The following is a 6878-nucleotide window of genomic DNA, read 5'->3' on the forward strand; positions in this document are numbered from 1 at the left end:
TGAGAGAGGACAGGTGCCAGCTCTGCAAAAGGCAGCTCAAGTGGCAGCGGCTGGGATGCAGGGAGGGATGGGTGCTCCTTTCCGCCTGGTCACAAACTGGATCAAGGCGGGAAGGGCAGGTTTCTGCTGTTTTACAAGCAGGGCCACACCAAGCTGGGCTCCAGCACCCACCAGCACCACACTGTGAGCACCCCCTTCCAAAGCACAGCACTGGTAGCCTGGGACTATTGCCTGGGACAGCAGCTTCTGCCTTCCAGCTGCATGCCAAGGACACGTGCAGCCCACTGCCCAAAGCCTGCCAGGTCCTGCTGCCAGGCCCTGGTCCTGCAGAAAGGCCGTACCAACGCTGGGAGAGGATGGGAGCCAGCTGCCCAAGCCCAGCCCTGCACTGCAATTACTGTTCTATTAATACCATAGGGATTTCGGATGTCAGAGCCCAGTGTGCTACTCCAGGGTCAGCCTGGCCAAGGAAGAGCTGCCATCCCTGCCCACATGGTGGATGTACCCTGGTGCTTGCTGCTTCAGCTTGTCCAGGAGAACAAGATGCTTTTGCTGTGCCAGGCTGCGTGCAAAGGGGAATGGACAGATCCCACAGACAGCCTCTCATCCTTGCTTGCTACCAGACTGCCCACTTGGGACAGGAATGTCCCTGCCTGGCCCAGGGGAAGGGGCTGCCCGCTTCAGCTCTCTGCCAAAGGGACAATGCAACCAGCTGTGCCAGGCAGGCAGGAGCTCTATGGCCAGCAGGCAGGACAGATTTATAGGTCGCCATCCCCAGCAGGAATGGCCATGCAGCCGTCCTCTGCTGCCACAGAAATAACTCATCCGATCAGGAGATGCCAGACCTGTTCGAGCCACAAATGCCATTGACTAGGACATAGGCAGCAAATCAGCCTGCAAAGACACCCTTGTTTCCAGGACATGTTATGATGGGGACGCTCCTGCCACCTCTCTCTGTGACCCCATTGCCCTGTGGCCATGGTTTCACGGGACAGATGTCCCCACGGGGCCACCAAGCTGAGCTGGGCTGGTGGGGCCAGATGAAGAGCCCCAAAGTCCCCAGGGGAAGGAAGAAAAGGCGGTCGGTACTGCAGACCTGCCTCCGCAGGGCAACTGTTTGCGTCAGGCTGAGATCCAAAAGGCCCCTCTCCCCCTCCAGCTCCATTTTTTTCCAGGTTGTACTTTTGGAAAGTGCCCAGAGAAGGAGTAATGACATTTAAAAGAAAAAAAAAACCCCACCCCTTCCCCAAAAAAGGTTACTCGGTGCACATCCAAAGGCTCGCCCCACAGACGGGTAGCTTGGCTGCCAAGCTCCATCCCATCCCGGCAGCACAGAGTGGGAGTTTCTGCCAAGATCTCCCTCCTCTCTACTGCCTGGGGCAGTTACCCAAATCTCCGCGCTGCTCTCTGCTCTCTTCCACAGCTCTCCAAGAGCACCAAGCCCATCTGGAACTGCTTAAACCCAAATATTGCCCCCCCTCTCTCCTCCACCTCCCCCACCCCCAAAGTCAGATTCTTCCAAAGTTAAAACAAGCACAGAGTCAGGAGGGGGTGCCGGGCCGGGCTGACTCGCTCCTTCATTTCGGTTTAATTTCTGGGGAACTAGAATAAATCTGTTCCTGGCGATCGTTCAAGCCCTGCACATTTTTCTCATTAATAAAAAAAGGCCTTGGATAGCACGCCGTGTGTGCATGCCCCCCCTCCCTGCGGGGTCCCCCTGCGACCCAGCCCTTGTTGGGCAGGCGCTGAGCACCCAAGAGATGCAGGAGTGGGTGCAGGGGACATGGGGACAGCAGCGTCCCTTCCCCGGGACAGGGATGGATTTTGGCAGCCCCGCGCAACAGCCACACCTCAGAGAGGAACAGGGAGGCTCAAATCCCCCTGCAGCTGCTGCTGGGCAGGAGAGTCCTGGTGGAGGGCTCCCCTGGGAGGGGACATCCCTGCCGCCCACTCCTCCGGCACTGCAGCCCCCGCAGGGCCCCCGGGGCATTCCTGGGGAGGGGGCTGGGAAACAGGTGTTTGTCAACAGCTCCTGCCACATGCATGAGAAACGCCAGGCCCCGCAGCACAGCAGGGCTTAGCAATGGGCAAAAATAAAATAAAGACAACCCCCCCAGCAAAATCCTCCCCCCTGTCCCAGCCTGGGACCCTCAGCCAACACACGCTGGCACGTGCATGGAGAGCAGCTGATGGGCCCGGTGCTCAGCCATGCCGCTGTGCTCCAGCCTCTTCCCAAAATGGCTCCCGTTCCTCTTCAGCGGGGCGGCCATGCGAAGCCAGCATTGGGCTCGCTACCTCCTGACTCAGGGAGCACAGGCTGGAGGACTGGGCTGCGCCGAGGGGAAAGCGGGCACCGGGGGAGGGACGCAGCCCCTCTGGGAACGGCGGCACTGTGGGAAAGGGATGTAGCCCTGCGGAAAGGGGACGTTGCCCCACTCCCAAGCTTGGCTCCATGACTCCTCCATGGCCATGCTGAGGGCGGGTGATAATGGTCCCCAAGCACAGGAGGATGAGGTTTCACCAACTGTGCCAAGCCTGTCCCTCCACAGGCAGGATGCCCACATGCCCTCCCTACAAAATGGCTCCCACTTGGGGCTCAGCTCTGTGAGGGAACGGCCCATGCCCCACTGCCAGCACCGCCCAGCCAGAGCACAGGGCTGGGTTTGGAGCAACAACAACAACAACAAAAATGCAATAAAAAAACCAAAACATGACTTCAAATGGGACGGTCCCAGGCTGGTGGGAGTGTCACTGCAACAGGCTGCCTGGCCTTCAAGATGGCAGCCCATCCCCTGGGGCATGAGGCTCTGCAAGGAGATTCCTGGCCTTGGAGGGGCACCCCCATCCCCACCATCCCCCAAACGCTTCATGGGAACATGCTGGACACAGAAACAACAGCAGCTCATTATGGTTTCAACCACTGAGAAGCTTGTGGCAATGGCAACCACCAGCTCCACCGCAGCCCTTGGGTATAGTCCCCCTTTCCCAGGGTTCTCCTCCAGGAGAGGCTGACACCCACCCTGTGGTCTGCACCAGCTGAGAGTGGGGATTCCGACCCCAGGGCCGCCCCAGCACCCTTCCCCCAGCGCGGCTCCCAGGCAGAGACGCTTAATCCCGACAAACCAGTTTGACTCAGCACAACAGGAACAGCTACAATTTTAAAAACATGCAAGTCTGTGATTCAGATTGCTGGGGCTGTTTTAATTAAACACCAAGCTCCCCTGCTCCAGCAGCAGCAGCAAACGGCTCACGGAAATAAAATGCAACAAACTGGTTTCCCCAAATATCTCTTGCAGTAAGTCATCATAACAAAACAAGGAGTTTCGGTTCATTCCTTAAAAACCAGAGGCCGCTATTCCCAATCGCAAGGGCTGGGCAGGCATGGCCCGGCAGCCACAGCCTCGCTGTACACTGAGGCAGAATCATGGGGCTGCAAATGGACCCCGGCACTCCAAGTTTTCCCTCTCCCTGGCTTTCCGCATGCTTCACTTGACACAAAGAAAAGCCCTTCTCCCCTCCTCGGGAGCACGGACGGGAAGGCTTCCTCGAGCGCAGCTTTTAGTGAGGAATGGGAGATTTAATGAATCCAGTGAGTGTTGCGGAGCCCCACGATCCGCTTTCCCTCACAGCCCTACCCCAAGCATCCATAAAACAGCAGGGCCAACTTCTCCCATTGCCCCGCCAAGAAACATGCCATTTCTGTGAAAAGTAATTAAACAGAAAGCAAATCTCTCTGCCAAGAAAATACCTGGCAGTTCCAGCACAGGGGTCAATTAAGCAGGGGTTTGCCGGTGCAGAGAGAAGCGTGGTCAATCTGTGTAACACCCAGCTGGGGTCTGGGAGGTGCCACTGGGCAGAGACCAGATGAAGAAAATCCCCCCTAGAAATCTTGCTGCGTTGGGGGGTTTGGCTATTTCACTAGAGCCCAAGTCTGCTCAGGACTACGTGTAGCAAACTGCAATGCTTCTGCATGGGAGTTTATGAGGAAGCATGTGGGAAACCCCAAGTTTAAATGGAGTCCTGAATCCAGAGTGGCTGCTCAGGGCAGGAATGGCCTGGGAGAGTGGCTCCTAGGGAGAGCAAGTCCCTGTCCCAGTCCACCCGCACCCCAGGGCGACAGGCAGATCCAGTCTGTGGCTGTCCATGCTCCCTTGAGCCAGGGTGTTTTGAAGCCTGGGGTTTTACCCCTGGATGGTGGGCAAGGGCCTGGAACGCAGCACATTCCCCATGCTGTTCCACCGCGTCCGCTCCCCACAGGGCCTCTGCTCCCACAGCCCCGCTGGGACAAACTCCTCGGCTCAAACCCCTGCGCTGGAGAAAGGATCCGCTGTTGCCCCCGGATAGAGCATTCCTTCTGCAGCCGGCCCGGGGACTGCTGAACCGGAGAAGAAAAACACATTGTGACTTCAAACAAACCCAGCGCACTTACAGGATCTGGAGAGAAACCATTTTCTCCTCGGCAGCACAAAGCCCTCACTGAGCTGCTGCCGAGCGCGGCTTTTCTCCTCCACCCCCGTGGGGCCTTGTAAAGAAACCCAACTCCCCACCATCCCCTTGGGAACGGGGAGCGCCATCCAGCCCCAAAGCCCCCTGCCCTTCCAGCCCGGCACCAGCTGTAAGCCCAGCCCAGTGCACCTCGGAGGGGACGGTAAAGTGGCCGGGGTCTGGGGACTGCTCACTGCTGTTGTCTGCAGGACGTGCGTACAGATTTATGGCCACGCCAGATTTATGATCAGCACTAAAATATCCAAACAAACGTGCACACGAGATTTACAGTAACCACTGGAACGCGCCGGTCCCCGTCAGGAAGCAGCGTTGAGCATGGACAGAAATGCCCAACGCAGCAGAAGAGTGGGAGCTTGCTGACCCTGATGCGAGCAGCGGCTTCCCTAAGCTGGGCAAGGCAGAAGCCTCTCCAGGCCAGCTGCAACTTTCCATCCAGCTTGAACAAGAGCAAAGCGGAAAAAAAAAAATTAAAAAAAAAAAAATTAAAAAAAAAAAAAAAAGGAAGAGACAGAGAGAGGAAGAATCCCAGGGGAATCGGGGCCAGCCCAAAAACTGCTGGGCAGCTGCCAGCCAGCCCCGAAGTGGTTCCACCGGGCTGGCACCCAGCTGGGCCCTGACCTCTCAGATGGTGTGTTCAGCCACTGACCCCTCCACACATTCGGGAAGCTGAAAAAACCCAGTGACTCCTCAGCAGGGGCTGTTTATTTTCTCTCCATCAGACTCTTTGCACTGCTCCATCCCTAGACGGCAGCGGCGGAGAGGCTGGGGTTCCCTGTCTCCCCAGGGACTGGAGGGACCGTCCCCAGGTGATGCACATCGGTGCTGCCAGCCCCCACACCAGCTATCCTTCCCAAATTCCCAAACCGCTGATGGGAAGCAGGTTGTGAGGGGCTACCCGCAAGCGTGGGGCCTCGCCGGGCTCCCTGCCTACAACTTCATCCTCCGGCACCTCTCCAGAAGGCAGGGATCCCCGGGCGGGTGCTCGGGAACCTCCATCCCGCGAGGGCTGAGTGCTGCTCGCTTCTCCCTTCCCCTCCTGCCGCGGGGTCCCCGCTTAGCCAGGAGCTCACGGACCCGGCAGGCCCACAGCTCTGCTTCCTACAGCGTACAAAGGACGAGGAATTTTAATTTTTTTTCCCTTTTAAAGAAAAAACAAAAATCGCACGGAGGGAGAATGAAAAGGAACGCGGACAACAACCACCCCCCAAACTTTCTACAAAGCCCAAAGCCGGAGGAAAGACGTCCCCCATCCACCGCAGCGGGGTGGGCTCCTGCCCACGGCCACCCCCGGCGCCGCGGCCCGAACCTCGCAACGCGGGGCGACGGCAGCGGGAGCCCGAGCACGACACCCTCTCCGAGCAGCCCCCGGGCGGGGGCACCCACAGCTCCTCTCCGACCGGGGGATCTCCCTTCCCTTCCGTCCCTCCCTTCCCAGCCCCCTCCCGCCGCTCCGGCAGCGGGTTCGGTTACCGGACACCAGAACGCCGCCGCCCCTGGCACTCCGGCCGGAGCCCCGCACAATTTGTGCCGAGACAAAAACCCGTCCGGGCCCTCTTCTCCTCCTTCTCTCCGGTGCGACCCGCCTTGCCCGCCCGGGAACCCCCGTACCCCAGCGGGGCCAAAAGCCTCTTTCCTCGCTGAAAGCTGGGGGTGCAACGGCGCTGCCCCGCGGACCTGCGTCCACTCTCCAAGGGGGAGAGAATTACTCCCCATTCTATTCCCAACTCCATCGGAACTCGAGGGTGGAAGAGCCGCGGAGCGCACACCCGGTCGGGGGTAGATGCGGCACGCGTGGCCACTCGCCCCGGAGGTCCTACGCTGGAGCCTCGGGGGTTAAGGCAGCGGGCGCGGCGAGCCTTACCGGGGAAGGGATGGAGCCGGACACGGCACACAGACACTCCTTCCGCGGCCCCACCAGTTCTGGCACGCCGCGAGCTTCCACTGAAAGAAATATTAATTTTCCAGCCCTCTCGGTCGTGGCGAAAAGCCTCGAAACGTGAACCGAGTATCCAAAGAGGCGCCGCTCCCTGCCAGCAGCCGCCGGCCGCGGATGCCGCGGCTCTGCCGCGCCGGGCTCGGTTCCACGGGGCGTTGACTCTGAAACCTACTGAGGGCGGCTAAGCGCTAGGAGCGGGGCTGCGGCGACGAGCTCTCCGCAGGGACAACCGGGCATCTCCGGCGCGACGACGAGTCGAGCTGAGCCACAACGGGCCTGGGACATCCCGGAGGATGCGTGCACCCGTGCGCGGTCGCCCGGGCCCCGGCGCGGCGGACGGGCACGCCCGCCCGGTACTCACCCTCCAGAGCGCGGCGGCCACCGGGGAGCAGCAGGAGCAGCAGGAGGGGGAGCAGCGGCGGCGGCGGCGGGGGGG

General features: G+C 59.9%; 1 protein-coding gene across 3 annotated transcripts in view; it reads right to left on the reverse strand.

Moving 5' to 3' along the window:
• Positions 1–6878, reverse strand: part of EPHB3 (EPH receptor B3) — a 31102-nt gene that overhangs the window by 20750 nt on the left and 3474 nt on the right. Inside the window, exon 1 of one of the 3 annotated variants that reach the window (XM_042041994.1) lies at positions 6804–6872. The exons of the other annotated variants lie outside the window; for them this stretch is intronic. The gene's annotated coding sequence lies outside the window, so the exon portion shown is untranslated. Of the gene's footprint in view, positions 1–6803; positions 6873–6878 lie in introns of those variants that run through there. 3 annotated transcript variants of the gene reach the window in all.

This window comes from Corvus kubaryi, unplaced genomic scaffold (genome assembly GCF_017639235.1).
Source record: "Corvus kubaryi isolate FWS band 111438036 unplaced genomic scaffold, C.kubaryi_AGA036_p1.0 37397, whole genome shotgun sequence".
NCBI lineage: Eukaryota > Metazoa > Chordata > Aves > Passeriformes > Corvidae > Corvus > Corvus kubaryi.